This window comes from Monodelphis domestica, chromosome 3 (genome assembly GCF_027887165.1).
Source record: "Monodelphis domestica isolate mMonDom1 chromosome 3, mMonDom1.pri, whole genome shotgun sequence".
Taxonomy (NCBI): domain Eukaryota; kingdom Metazoa; phylum Chordata; class Mammalia; order Didelphimorphia; family Didelphidae; genus Monodelphis; species Monodelphis domestica.
Genome location: NC_077229.1, coordinates 499,369,492 through 499,385,228, shown reverse-complemented (window position 1 = coordinate 499,385,228; position 15,737 = coordinate 499,369,492). Strand labels below are relative to the sequence as shown.

General features: G+C 36.8%; 1 protein-coding gene and 1 non-coding gene across 8 annotated transcripts in view; one reads left to right on the top strand and one right to left on the bottom strand.

The window, feature by feature from the left end:
- MAST4 (microtubule associated serine/threonine kinase family member 4) overlaps positions 1–15,737 on the top strand; it is an 818,549-nt gene that overhangs the window by 38,006 nt on the left and 764,806 nt on the right. The gene's annotated exons all lie outside the window — the stretch shown is intronic.
- LOC130458596 (U6 spliceosomal RNA) lies at positions 7,936–8,038 on the bottom strand. The gene has a single exon (XR_008918012.1). It is a non-coding gene; the product is annotated as a U6 spliceosomal RNA (small nuclear RNA).

Here is a 15,737-nt window from a genome sequence, read left to right as displayed (position 1 = left end):
TGGCCTTGGGCAAAGCACAACCTTTCCAAACTCCTGGACCAATATCTGTTCTAGCTGAGAACTCTGAACAATGTATCACACTTGAACATGAATTTGTAGCATTTTTTCATTCCTGTTACATCATGGAAAAAAAACAAACAACTATCACCTTCTGTCCTAGAATCAATACCAAGTATTGGTTCTAAGGTAGAAGAGTGATAAGAGCTAGGCAATGGGGGTTAAATTACTTGCCCAGGGTCACACATCTAAGAAGCATTTGGGGACAGATTTGAACCTCCCAACTCCAGATCTGGCTTTCTACTGATCCTCCTAGCTGCCCCCATATAATAAAAAACCAACCAACCAACCAAACAAAAAAACCCCCAAAAACCAACAGCTAACTGGTTTACCCTTAGTGTTACTATTCTGTGGGGGCAGTGATTGAGATGATTAAAGTTTGCATTTAGACAGCTTGATGGTACAATGAATACAGCTGGGTAGGTCTCTAGGAGGGCTCAAGTTCAAATTCTACCCAAGACACTTGCAAGTTGTGTGCTCTTGAGCAAGTCACTTAACCTCTGTCTCAGTTTCCTCAACTCTAAGATGAGGATAATAATAGCAACTACTACATAGGATCATTATGAGTTTCAAATGAGATCATATCTGAAAAATGTTTTTAGTACAGTGCCTAGCACACAGTAGGTACTTAATCCATTCCTCTCTCCTTTTCTTTCAATAATAATTAGACCTATTATTTCTTTATCTGTCTACATTTGGGAAGGACAATCAAAAGGAAGCTACCATAGTAAAGGCTACAGGGACCTGGAGAAAGATGACATCTTGGCACAGTGTTCTCTGAAGGACATACTTAATATTAAATAAAATTTATAATATAATATAATGATATAGGTTGGAAGATCTGGACAATCCAGGGAAGTTGAGGAAGAATTCTGCTACCATTTACTTTTTAAGAGTCTATTTCCCAATGAAATGAGGCATTTGAGTAATTGTCAAAAGATCCTCAAGATCTTTGCTTTTTTTCCCCTTAAATCCTAATTTGAAGTGGAATAGACTCTTCTTGGTGGGAGAGGTAATATCCTAACAATTTTGGAATGATAACTTATAAAATTAATTTGGGAGGTTTTTTTTCTCTTTCTGGTCATTTTGGACCCAGAAATGGATTTTGAGCTGAGTTCAGATTGAAGCAGAACTTCAGAGTTTTTACTTTTATTCTTTTTCCTCCAAAGGGCACTTATTAATCAAAGGCCTGGGAATTTAATCATATCCCAGTAAATCCTGGGGCAACTTGTCCACAAGGACCAACATGAGTGGCCCCTCAGATTTTGGCAGCCCACTGAGCCCAACCTCTATACCCTTACTGAGCATTGATTAAAAAACAAGCTCATTTTCACGGCAAACAAACATCTTTCATACCCTTGTCATGCCTTAGTGTCCTTTGGCCAAGGATTCGCATCTGGCAGCCCCTGTTCTTTCAGCCAGATGCTTACAGATCCGAGGGTTTAACCAGCTCTTTTACCCTTGCTTTGATGTTTGGGTTTGAGGATAGGATTTTCTGTTCTAAGTCGGAGGTCACAGAAGATGTGCCCAGAGTCTCCAAAGTTAACGAATAGGGATTGGTGTGGGCAGCAGTGACCTGAAACTGTTCTGCCCTTTGGAAGTTTACAGGTTTTTCTTTTCTTTATATCCTCAGCACTTAGCGCAGTGCTTGGCATTCAGTAGGTGCTTCATAAATCACACATTGCTTTCCTTTGGGTAATTTTTGATGGAGCTCCTATTGCTTGCAATGAATTGCAGAGGCTTGGACTGGAGGGGGAAGAGAGGGCAGAATAAGAATGGGAGGAAGGGACAAATATAGCAAATTCTGTACAAGAAAAATGTGGTCTGACATTACAATCCAGGAAGAGAAAATGCAAGTACATTATGCTTCAATTAAAGATTTATAAATAGCAAATAATGAGAAGCAAAGACCTAAAAAAGGAAGAAGTGATCAGTGAGGGGCAGATCCTGTTGAAAAACCTTTAAGGAAGTATGATAAGGTATGAGTTCTCTCAGGTCAGACAGTGGACTACCTAATGGATGTTTTCTTGTTTACAAAGCACTTATGTAAAAATCTGGCCTCAGACACAAATTGTGTGACCCTGGGAAAGTCAGTTAAACCTTTGCCTCAGTTTCCTCATATGCAAAATGAAGATAATAGCACCTACCAGTTTGGATTGTTGTGAGGATCAAATAGGATATAAAATTTAAAGTACTTAATTAGTTAATGCTATCTATATAAATGTTAACTATTATTATACCTTATTTTTATGTGATACCTCTCTCCACAATTCTACTTAGTCCTGTCAAGTAGGTAATGCTCCTATTATTGTCCCTATATTATTATGGAGGAGAAAATTGAGACTCACATTAGGATATTTAAACTCTCACAGTATGAGACAAAATCTAAACTCACATGCAGTCCCATTTCCATGGTTTCTCCCCAAACCTACCTTAGCTGTTTGACTTATTCTAGGGCTGCTGGTTTTCTTACCCTAAATTATTACATTTCTTGGGCTGTAACTGTCTGCAAAACTTATTTCACACCATGTTTTATCTGCCAGCTATTCTGTAGCTATGGTTACATTTTTAAAAAAAGCTTTTTAGTGTTGTCTTAAAAAACCCCACCAATAAACCTCAACAACTTATTTTTAGAAGGACTAGTAATTGAAAGGTCAGTTTTTCCATATAATGTGTTTATGTATAATTCTTTGTGGGCCAACATTCCTACAGTGTGTAAACAACTTGGGTAATATATTGCAGGTGTCATATTTTCCCCATTACCTGTTTGTTGATGGTGTCATAACCCTGTAGTTGAGATTGAAAGTTTCTTTAATAAAGTTTTTCTTTTATAAGACTTGCATTATAGTTCATTATTATTTTTGGACTCGCCTTTCATGACGAAAAGCCATTCTGCACTAAGAATTTTGGGTTGTCATAAGGAGTCAGGTATTCCCTTTTTTGGAAAGGGAAGTGGAGAGGAAGTAACAGCAGAGTGTAGATCAGTTTCCATGGAAAGATCTTTGGGGAATAATTCAATCTTATCCCTTGTCTTGGGAGGGTTCCTTCTTTTGGGTCACTCAATGATTCAGAAATGGTTTTGTGGTTGAGTTCAAAACAGTCTGTTGTTTAGATTGCTCAAGATTCTGGTGTAATGTCAGCTGACTGGTGTTTTCCTTTTTTTTTTCTCTCTCTCTCTCAAAAATATACCTTTTACTTAAAAAAATTAAAATTTTTTGTTGTATGTCAAAATCTTTAGGTGTTTGGGAATCTTAGCTTTCTATAAAAGGCAAAGGTAACTTTGTAACCCCCATGAGATGTCTCTCTGTCTCTCCCTGTCTCTCTGATTCTTTCTATGTCTCTGACTCTCTGCCCCTGTGTCTCTGTGTCTGTCCATCTGTCTCTTTCTCTCTCTCTCTCTCCTCTTCAGTGTCATTTATAACCAACTTGGCTCAATTTTTTACCTCTTTTGTTTGTGAGTCTGAGACCATGCAGTTCCCAGATCTATATGGGACCAGGATAACTTTCAGCTACCTAATTGAGCCTTCAGGCAAATTATGGCCCCCAAGAGAGGGAGTTTCAGTCCAGGGAGGATGAAGCATGGGCATCTTAAAAGCTCTCTGCAGAATTCACCTGCCTCTTAGAGATGTGGGAACAGAAAAAAGATTCGTACATTCAACAGGTGTTTATTGCCTCCTCTACCGTATTAGGTTCCTTGGGCAATACAGAGGTGTTAGGAGAGACCATCTCTACTCTCCAAGAATGATCGGTCTATGGATTATTAAAGTAGCTCCATCCAAACTAAAGCCACTGACCAGTGTTCCAGTAGCTCAGAGGAGGGAGCGAGATTACCATCATGAGCAGAAACTTGGCAGATGAGATGGAAACTGATCAAAGATTCTTCAGGTGAGATTTCTAAAAATCTGGGACTGGCAGCAAGGAAGAAAAGTCTTAGATGCCTTCCTTGCATATAGATGTGTAACATGTTAAGTAAACAGCATGAGTAGCTTGCACTTCTTTTGCTTATTATATATAACATCACTTATCTCAATATTAAGCCCCTAAATGACCTTTGCCCCTTCTTATCCATTCCCCCATAAAACTCAAATGAATAATCTTTAAAAAGAAAAAAAAACCCTTACTTTCCATCTTAGAACCAATACTATTTGTTGGTTCCAAGGTAAGGGCTAGCTAAGTATTGGGAGTTAAGTGACTTATCCAGGGTCACACAGCTAGGAAGTGTCTGAGGTCATATTTGAACTCAGGACCTCCAATCTCTAGGCTTGACTCTCCATCCCCTGAGTCACCCAGCCACCCTGAATCGTCTTTAAGAATAAAAATAATGAATACTTTTCTAAATATCACTGGTATTCCCAAGACTTTATATGCTATTGAGCAGTCGCTTCTGGGTGTCAGCTTCCTCATTTCTGAAATAAGAAGGTTGAATTGGACTTTCAAGACCCCTTCCAGTTCTAAAACTATAATCCTATATCCCATTATTTCTGCTTTTTGTAGTCTTTATTGCAATGAACTTCTGACCTCTATCTTTATAGCTCTGCTCTCAACCTTAACTCTATCTCCTTAACATTGACTTTCTCCCCTCGGAGAATTCAGATAATCTGTTTAATGAATTAAGTCATAGTAAAGCTATGTTCTTGTTTTTCAAAGACAAAGGTGCTGGCATGAGGCTCAAGAAGTGTACTGGACCTTATCAGAAGGCTGCTTGGTATCTTTTCAGCACGGGGAGCCTGTGAGTTGAGGACATGGGGTATTTTTTTGTACTTTAGATTAGGTCTTGGAAAAATGTGTTGGAAGGGTGCCAAGCCGGGGTGCTGAAGGCCAGTTGTAGAATTTTAGGGTTGGAATGAACCTTAGAGGTCACGTAGCCTAACTTCACATTTTTGTCTTTATTCATTTGTTCCAGTCGTGTTGAACTCTTTGTGACTCCATTTGGGGTTTTCTTGGCAGATACTGAAATGGTTTGCTATTTCCTTCTTCAGTTCATTTTACAGATGAGGAAACTGAGGCAGATAGGGGTAAATGACTAGCTTGGGGTCACACAGCTAGTATGCACGAGGCCAGATTTGAACTTGGGTCTTCCTGACTCCAGGTTCGACATTATCTACCCATGTCTTCTTTATTTCATGTATGACAGTCATCTAGCTTCTCTCTGACTACCATATCATTGAGGGGAAGAATTCTGCTTTGCAAATGAGTCCATTCCATTGTGGGTCAGCTTTAAAATATTATTAATTAAAATATTAAACCAAAATCAACCTCCCCACGACTTTCACCCACTTATTTTAAATCTATCCCTGGAAAAGCTGTACATAATGCCTCTTGCCCATGGGGCAGCCATTTAATTCTTATGTATGTTTCTCCTCCAAGTGTTTTCTTGTCCAGGACAATTATGGGGCTCTACCATCTCTCCTTCTGGGGAGAACAGATCCAAATCCTCTACTGCAGTGATGTCTGGCTCAAATAGAAAACAGAGGCCACTAAATGGAGTATAAAGATCCCTGTAGGTCATGAATTGACTTAGAAAACCACATATTTATATATATATATGTATTATATATATGTATATTATATTAGTTCATTAAAATCAAATTGGACTAAGATACTTCCCAGCTGTGTGACCCTGGGCAAGTCACTTAACCCCCATTGCCTAGCTGTTACCATTCTTCAGCCTTGGAACCAATACACAGTATGGATTCCAAGATGGAAGGTGAGGGTTTTTATAAAAAAAAAAAAATAAATTGGAACTACATTTTAATCTCCTTTTAGTTGTACTTGGGAGTATTGTGGGTCACATGTTTTATACTATGCTTTTTAATTTTTTTTTTCTGTTTTTTTCTGCTGTGCTACTACTGCTTTTATTGTAATGCAGTGGTCAGGAATTTTTTGGAATCATGGAAGAGAGAGTAGGTCAGAGAGGAGTCACGAAGATTAGCCTCGTAGCTACTGCATTTCAGGGGTGGTTAGAGTATTGAAGGCAGGTCAGCATTAATTGTTTAGAATTATCAGTATAGAAAAACAAGGGAAGATTATACACTTTGGCTGAGTCATGCCTGTTGGAAGCTGATATTTCAGAAGGTATCAATGGTACGGTGGAATGTGTGCTAATTTTGGAGTCAGAAGACAGAGACCCGAATTTCAGCTCTCCTATTTACTATTCATTTGACCTTGAGCTTTACTTTCATCATGTATAAAATGAAGGTGCTGAATCAGATGGAGAAAGATGATAAAAAGACAATGACAAATGTTGATGGGACTACTCTGGGAAAACAAGCGTATTAATGCACCAATGTTTGGGGAACTATTGATGGATATTGCTCTTCTTTGGACAACAGCTTGGAATTATGCTCCCCTAAATCATTAACTGTGCCTATCCTTTGGTGAAGTAATAACAGTATTAGACCTCTACTCCAAAGAAATGAGAGAGGAAAGGGACTCATATATATGAAAATATTCACACCATCTTTGTTTGGTAACTGTAAAGGACTGGAAGTGAAAATGATGTCCACCAATTGGAGAATTGCTGAACAATTCATGGTATTTGAATATAATTGAATATTATATCATTTTTAAAAAATGGACAGTTTCAGAGACATCTGGGAAGACCTGTGTGAACTGATACAGAGTGAAGTGAGCAGAACCAGAGCTTTTTATACAGTAACATTTTAAAGACAAACAACTTTGAAAAACTAAAGCACTTTGATCAATATAATGACCAATCCATGATTCCAGAGGACTGAACTGTTGTTATGTACCTTCTGATAGTGGTGATGGATTCAAGATGCCAAATGATTCACTTTTGGATAGGAACAAAGTGGGAATTCAATTTGTCTCAATATGCATTTATCATAACAGTTTTTTTCTCTTTTGAATTGGGGGAAGGCAGAGGGAAAATAAATGTTTGTTAACTAGAAAAAAATAAAATGAAGGAACTGGATTAGAAGACTTTTCAATTCTATTATCTTATGATGTCTTACTGTAAATTTCTTGAGGTGGCAGTTTCTGTTTCAATCTTTTATTCCCAGTGCTTGATCACACAGTAAGTGTTCAATAAATGTTGAATTGAACTTTTATTTTTTAAATTCTCACCTTAGGTTCCAAGGCAGAAGAGTGGTAAGGGCTGGACAACTGAGGTTAAGAGATTTCCCCAAGGTTATTGAGCTAGGAAGTGACCACCTCCCTGCTTCAGAATTGAGCTCTCCATGCCATCCAGATGGGTCTAAGTGTTCCTTGCATATTCTAAATCCCATCTCTGAGCCATTGTTCATTTTGTCAAAGCTCATGTCTTCCCACTCTTTCCCCCCTTCTATCTATCTCTCTATCTGTCATTCAGGGTCCATCCTATATAAGGTCTTCCCTGAGAATTCCTGTCCTTATTGCTCTCACATTTAATATATGCAGTGTTCTCACACTGCATTTATGTAGATTCCATAATGCCTTCCATTACTACTGACCTGAAAATGTGTGCTTTGTTCCTCCCACTGAATTATAACCTCCAAGAAGATGAAGGCAGTATTTCAACATTTTTGCCCCCATACTGCTTTCTGCTTTCACCAGTGTTCTATACATCAGAGGTGTCAAATAGGTTGCAACATTCTTGAGCATAGCAGAACAAGATTAAAGTGTAATTGGGGAAGTATTTAGGAAAATAAATGAAAATATAGTAGAAATATACATCCATTAGTATAATATAGTAGAGAAAAAATATATATATATATACTGATAATATATGATTTTCTAAGTTAGCATGTGACTTGCAGAGATCCTTACATATGGTTTAATAACTCCATATCTATTTGAGTTTGAAACCTTACTCTATAACTGATGGATACTTGACTATTTATAAATTAAAAAAATTTTTTAATTATTTTTTAACCAATTGAAAATATGGAACACTTCACAAATTTGCATGCTATCCTTGTGCAGGGACCAAGCTAAATTTCTCTGTATTGTTCCAGTTTTAGTATATGTGCTGCCAAAGCTTAATATTCAGAAAATATTCTTTGGCCATGGCTGGTGGGGATTTTGTAGCGAGCAATAGAACAGAGGTTGTTATAGTTGTCTCCTTCTCTCCATAGGAGAACTCTTCCTTAATGCACACATTTCCTCATCTTGGCAGCTCCAGGAGAAGCTGTAATACCATCATCTCTCACTAGCTTCTTAAAGAACGGAAAGCTTCCCCAGGCTTTGCCTTGTAGATCTCCAAGTTGATGCCTCTTGTGATTTTGCCATAATCATTGTTTGTGGTGTGTTTGTGTGTGTGTGTGTGTGTGTGTGTGTGTGTGTGTGTATGTGATTAAATCAGTAAGTAACTTATCGAGAAACCTTTCCTATTGTCAACACACAGTCTTCCATTTCCTTTTCCTTTTCCTTCCATTTCCTTTAGTAAGTAGTCTTGTAATTAGTTAAAAAAAAAAAACACAAATCTTAACTTTGACAATATATATTTAGAGGGTAGAATCCCTTTACTAAGTTACTCTAATTTATATTATATATAGAATAATAAATAATTCTAATAAATTTCTAATAAACTTCATTGATGTATAAGTTTTTGAAACCAGTATCATATTTGCATATAATTTTTTTAAGTTAAAAAAGATGGGGATAGGGATGGGGCTATGATTTCATTGATATATGGAGCTACCAAATGAGGAAACTTCCTTTACTAATGCAAATTTTGATCTTCTCTGTAACTTGGAGACAGCAGAAGTTGCCTAGAGCTTTAGAGAAGTTAAGGTCACCCAGCTAGAGTGTTTCAGAGGGTGAGGTTCAAGCAAGCCTGTTTAAACAGTCTCCAAAGTTAGCTCAATATTGATTATGCCAAGCTGCCTCTTATTTAACTTTTAATTTAAATATTTGGATTAGTAAAGTGCCACATCCACTATGAGAGTAACAAATTTAAACTATGTTGTAGCACAGGCTATTTGGATAGTGAAGAGATAGAGCTGGAAGAAGAAAGAGAAAATGGAAGATTTGAAAGGAATAAATGTCCCCCCTTTTTAATAGTCATATTTGCTTTTTCTAGTCCTTTTAGCCCCCAAATGGAAATGTTGCCATTATAGAAAGGTGACTCTTACACTAGAAAATATGGTTAATCATTTTCTTTTTTGAGCTCTTCGAGGGTTTGTGCTGTTGACTCTGGGAGATTCAAACAGAATAGGGTGTCTCTGGGTGCTGAATTGTGGCCTCACCACTTGCAAAGTAAAGACCTGAGCAGAGGAGTGCCTGAGGGTATATGTATTTCACTTACTTGGAGCTGTCAGGTCTTATCAGCCTTTCTGTAGAAATATTTTTCTCCCTGAAAACTCATAAAAATTCATGTTGTAATATCAATGCCTGAAGGAGACTGTAGAATTCTGTTAATACTGCTTATATCCCCTTCGTCAAATAGATACATCACTCTTGCATATACATACAGGTACAAATGTGTGTATGCATCTATATCGGAGGCTCCTGTGTATGCCAAAGTAGTTTAGCAGAATAAAATGAAATAATATTAATTTTTCTCACTGGTACAACATGAATTAGATGAGCATCACTCAGTGCTCCTGGCAGGCTTCTTTCTTAGAAAGATATTGTATCTTGAATTCCCTTCACCTGATACATAATTTCTAAATATCTTTTTCAGGGTGCCTATTGATTCTGGTACTACAGAAGTGTCTTAATTTCAGTGCATTAGAAATGACAGATAAAGTCAATTAGTGGGCATCACTCAATGTTTTAAAACCATCAAATTACTAACAGGAATGTGGCTTAATAACAGTGGAGAGAAGCACTGGTTAGGGAGGCAGAGAACCTGGGTTCAAATCTTGTGTCTGATGCTTATCAGAGTGTGTCCTTGGGTAAATCTCTTAACCTCCCCAGGCCTCAGTTTCTTTCTCTATAAAATGGATGTGTGTGTGGATTAGATGGTTTTTGAGATTCTTCCAGTATTAGTCTTTGATGAGAGAGAGAGAGAGAGAGAGAGAGAGAGAGAGAGAATACCTTCTGAGAGCTTGTGTGTTTCTCTTTGAAGATAAAGGCTTCTTGCAAATTCTATTCTGTGTTTTTAAACTTTTTTAAAAAAGTATAATTTTCTCCTCTTGGTTTATTATATGAGAATTTAATTATTTTAAATATAGGATTTAATCTAAATTCTTTTACACATACCTATTTAAAATCTGGTTAAGATTTCATCACAAGACTGGGGTGCTTTTTAACAGTGGTGTTATATTAAGTCTTATCAAGCCCTTATCAATGAATGAATAAAAAAATTAAGCACTGGCTAGAAATAGAAAAATGAAACACTGTCACCCTCAAAAAGTTCCCATTTTGTTAGGGAGAGACAACTCTTTAGGAGGTTTTTACTACAATTCAGATGGAAAGGTTCAGTGGTCCTTGGGGATCAGTGGCAAGGCAGATGGTGATGCATCTTAAGTGTCATTTCCACGGATACAAATTGTATTCATTTCTGATGTTGAACCATTTGACAATGCTAAGGACCTTGGTGAGAATTTCTTTTTTCTAGGTCTTCAGTAGCTATGGCTATTGAGAAGGTGGAGACTATAGGATTTCTTGCCACAGGGCTGCTTCCCTGGACTGTTTGCTTCATGGGTTGAGAGTGGAGGGGGAGCTTAAACCAGGGCCAGTGGTCTGGAGGGTGTTGAACTATAATACTATATAATAAAATAGGAATATAAAATGAGCTTCAGATAACATGAATTCTGTTTTTCCTGGTACCTATGTGGGAGTAAGGAGTTAAACTATTTCATTTTTGTGGGTGGGGAATAAAAGGACTCATCCATCAATTATAGATATGAAGAAGGAGGATAGATTCCTTTAAACATTCTTCTTAAATCATGTTTGAAAATACTTGTAAAATTTCTTTGGCAGACTGAACTAAAAAACCCTAAAACTTTGAATAAAATTGAGTGGTTAGGAAGTTTTTAATTTTACTGAGCTGAAATCTCTCTCTTTGCAACTGCTAGCATTTGCCCCTCCTGTGTTTTGATAAATTGCTGTTGTAGAATCTTTTCACTCATATCGAATTATTTGTGACTTCATTTGGGATGTTCTTGTTAAAAATACTGGGGTGGTTTGCCATTTCCTTCTCTAGCTCAAGCTGTCAAGCTCTAGCCTGACACATGAGGAAACTGAGGCAAATAGGGCAAAGTGACTTGCCTAGGGTCATAAACTCAGGTCTTTCCAACTCAGGATATGGTACTCTATCCACTATGCTATCTAGCTTCCCCCTAAGTTATATCTTGCAGGAAACAAGGAATTCTATGAGGCACAGGTGAAGAGGAAGTGCATTCCTTCTAGCCCTTGTAGTATCATTTGATGCCTATTTGCAGTAAGCTACTCTGTGTTATACAATGCTCTTGAGCTCTCTTGATCTCTCTCTTCATCCATATTTCCTAGTTGTGTTCCCAAGTAGGTTATAAATCTCAGGTCTTGGATATTTCTTTATCTCCTCTAGTACTTGTTGGTTGATTAATATCATTATCTTAGTAGGTGTTCAATGCGTGTTTATTGTTTAGTTAATTGAACAATCTTTCCCAGAAACTCAAAAAGGACTTCAAGGATCAAATACTTTGAAATGTGTTCAAAATAGGATACTGTCAATTACATACCCGACAACTGATCATCCAACCTTTGCTGGAAGATCTCAAGTGAGGGGAAACCCTCTGCTACTTAAAGCAGTGCATTCCATCTTTGGAGAGTACCCATTTTTCCTACTTCTCATTTTTTGGATTAAGCAGCACAAGACATTTTCTTCTCTCACATTTCTCCTTCAAATAAGCACAATTATCAGATTCTCTTCCTTCTCTAGTATTACATTTTTAAAATTTATTTTTAAGTTTTAATTTTTAACAGAACCTACATTTCCATATTCTTCTCCTTATCCTGTTCCAAAGAGAAACATTTCTGATAATAAAGAAAAAAATAGAAGAAAAAATTGGGTGAAATGACTCAATATATCGATAAAGTCTGGTCTTTTAGGCAATATTTCATACCCATAATTCTCTCACTTGGAAATATGTGCTCATATCTCTGCTTTATAATGACCAAGCTTGGTCATTATACTTTTGCATTATACTTTAATTATAATTATTTTGTAGTTCATCTTTCCATTTACATTATTGTAATTGTTATTTGTATTATTTTCCTGGTTCTATTCACTTTACTTCACACTATATATGTCTTTTATATACTCAATTGTTTATATGTTATTTCTTATACTGAATTGTGAGTTCCTTGAGAGGAAAGACTGGGTTGTTGTTATTGTTTTTAATTATTTATTTTTGTATCTCTAGCACTAAACATAATACCTAGCATATAGTAAACACTTAATAAAATAATTTTTGACTGATGATGGGCATCGACTTGACTATCTGTTTTTTGGTCCTGCAAAGGTGTTAAAATGGATATCTTAAAAAAATTTTTTTTGTTTTTAAACATTATTTTATTTGGTCATCTGGTCATTGGTTATTTTGAACATTTTGAACATTATTCATTGGAAACAAAGATCATTTTCTTTTCCTCCTCCCCTCCCCCCACCTCTCCCATAGCCGACACATGATTCCACTGGGTATCACCTATAAAATGGATATCTTGATACACATGGAATCTATTTGTCATTGATTTCTTTGGGGCATATATGCCCAGTAGTAAAATCCCCCACCCCAGTCCCCCAAGTTTCCAAGCTAAATATCCCATTTTCTTGATCTGTTCTTCATATGAGGTGACCTTTTGATACTTAACTATTTTGGTCATCCTGTGGATATTCTTAATTTAATTCAATATATCATTTATTAATCATTATTATAATATATTATTTATTACTACTTGCCTGGAATTATGATAGATGGATGGGGATTCAAAGATAAAAAGAAACATTCCCTTACTTTAAGGAGCTAACATTTTGTTCTCATATTATTAGTTTATCTACAATAAGTTGACCACAATAACTTCAATGTGTTGTGATTAGAGCAGAACATAGTGGTATTCTCACCTTCCTAGTCTTGGATATCATTATTTTCCTTAATGTAATCTATGATCAAATTGACTGGCTCATATTGGACTGGTATCCTTTATTAATTCCCACCTCATTTGCAAATTGTTGTCTAGCTATGCCATACTCAACTTGTGCTTAGGAAGCTAATTTCAACCTAAGGATGAGATTTTGGGGCAACTAGGTGGCAGAATGGTCCTGGAGTTAGGAAAATTTGTCTTCCTGAGTTCAAATCTGGCCTTAGACCCTTTTACTATCTGGATGACCCTGAGAAAATCACTTAATGTTGCTTGCCTTAGTTTCCTCATCTGTAAAATGAGCTACAGAAGAAAATGGCAAACCATTCTAGGATCTTTGTCAAGAAAACCCCAAATGGGATCACAAAAATTGGGACATGACAGAAAAGACCCCACAATAAAAATAAGACTTTCCATTTATTTCTAGTGACCTCTTTTTGAATTCTGTCTATTCCATCCAACATATTAGCCATCCTGCCTGGCTATCTGGCATCTGCAAATCTGAAAACATATTTTCAAACTCTAACAGATGGATCACTCATTTGGAGAAGTATTCAAGCAATGCATAGTTTCCACTGCAGCAAAAGAATTGATCCTATTCTTTGATGTTGTAGAAGTATTCAAGTGTGTCCAGCAGACTCGTCTCTGAGACTTTGCTCTCTAACCAAGGATGCTTCGCTTGTTTTGTAATGTTGACTGATAAGACGATGCGTTTTATTTTCAAATGTTTTTCATATCTTTGATCTCTCCCTCCCCCTGGCCTCCTACCTCATTGAGGCTATTTGTAGTTTTTACAAGATTGTGCTTGACATGCCTTGCCCCTTTCCCTGTCTCAGCAGAAGTCATAATTCCATGTGTTCTGATGCCCGTGGTCTCAGATGGAGAGGATTATGACTTCAGTTCAAGAGCAATCAGCCAGAGCAGGTGTGTTCTAAATAACAGAGATACTCTTTTAATGCAAATGTCTGTACTAATACAGAGGAAGGGAGAGGCAGATAGGAAATGGCATAGCAGTTAAGTTGGAATTGTTTCTAAATAAATTGTTTTCTGCGTTCTCCGTGACCCAGCAGTGGCTCCTCAATAGATGAGGGAGAGAGACAAAGGATTTTTTCCCCCAAAGAAAATTGAGTGTCTTAATTTCTTACTGGTTGGGGTGAGTGTTGGTTAAAGGGAATAAGGCAAGGGAATGACTGGGACCTCACTGTAACAGTGTTCACTTCAGCCCAGAACTGAGAATATAGGGAACCTCAAACAAGAGGATAGAAGTAACAAGTACCAAAGCTCCTAGAGGTAAGGCAGTAAATGGCAAAAACCTGGAAGATGGCTCCTTAAGAAAGGGATCCTGGACTGAGGGTGCCTCAAAAGAAATAGTTTTGGGGGGAGACGAAGAATATTTGTTGAATAATGCCTTAGTATCACATTGCATCATGCAAAAACCACTTGGACATTTGTCATATTCTATTAATTAATAATAATTCTATTATTATTTGAGATAACTGCAGTTTTCCTTTATCTTCTGTATTCTTCCCTGGTTCTCTGTTTGGGGAAATATAATATTATTTAAAAATTTTAGAACCCTCTCCTTCCGCCTTAGAATCAATGCTGAGTATTGGTTCCAAAGCAGAAAAGTGATAAGGGCTGGGCAATGGGAGTTAAGTGACTTGCCCAGGGTCACACAGCTAGGAAGTGTCTGGTTTGAATTAATAGTTTTTGAAAGCATGAAGAAAGAGCCTGGCTAGTACAATTCCAGGTAGTGCTTCCTAATCATCTGATCCACTGATGACTGATGACATCTCTTCTTCTTAACCATTTTACTTACCCTCCTATATAATTTTTAGCTCACTAGACAATGAGGTCACCAGCAGATCTCTGAAGTAAACCTAGCAGGTTTACTATTATACCTTCAGCTCTAACAAAAAAAAAAGGTAGATGGTCCCTGTTAGCTCACAAAACTGTTGTTGGATACAGTTTCATTGCATGGTCGCAGGAACTGAGGGAGACATCAGTATCTTTATTATTCCTATTTTTATGATGAGGAAACTGATATTAAGAAGGCTTAAGTGGTTTGCTGAAATTTACATAACTAATAAGTGATGGAGCTAGTGTTTGAACCCAGGTCTTTTGGCTCACATGGAATATTTTTGTAGATATTGGTAAAGTAAACTAAAAAGTAAAGGATATAAAAAAAGAAACAAAAGAAAGATAAAAATAACTTACATTTCCTTTCTGTCTATGTAGGATTTACTGTTGATTACACACTGGACCTTTGTGCCAGGGTTTGATAATTATATTTTAGCATCACAAATACCACCAACATCTGGTAGAAGAATTGAATACAATAATAAACCTCATTGCAACTTGATGATTCTCTTCTTTTCTCTCTTACTCTCCTAGTAGAAAGAACAGTTAATGAAGAAAGGAAAAGCATTGATTAAACATTTACTATGTTCCAGACTCTGTGTTAATCCTTGGAAATATAAACACCAAAAGAGAAACATTCTCTGCCCTCAAGCAGTTTATATTTTATTTGGGGAAGAAAACACAAATAATGTCAGTTGTTTGATAGTTCTTCACCAAGGCAATTGCTAAATTTTCAGTGTGAGGGGTTATGCTACAAATAGGCCTTGATTTATAGTTTTGTTGAGTGTAGACTTAACAAAATAATGGAAAAA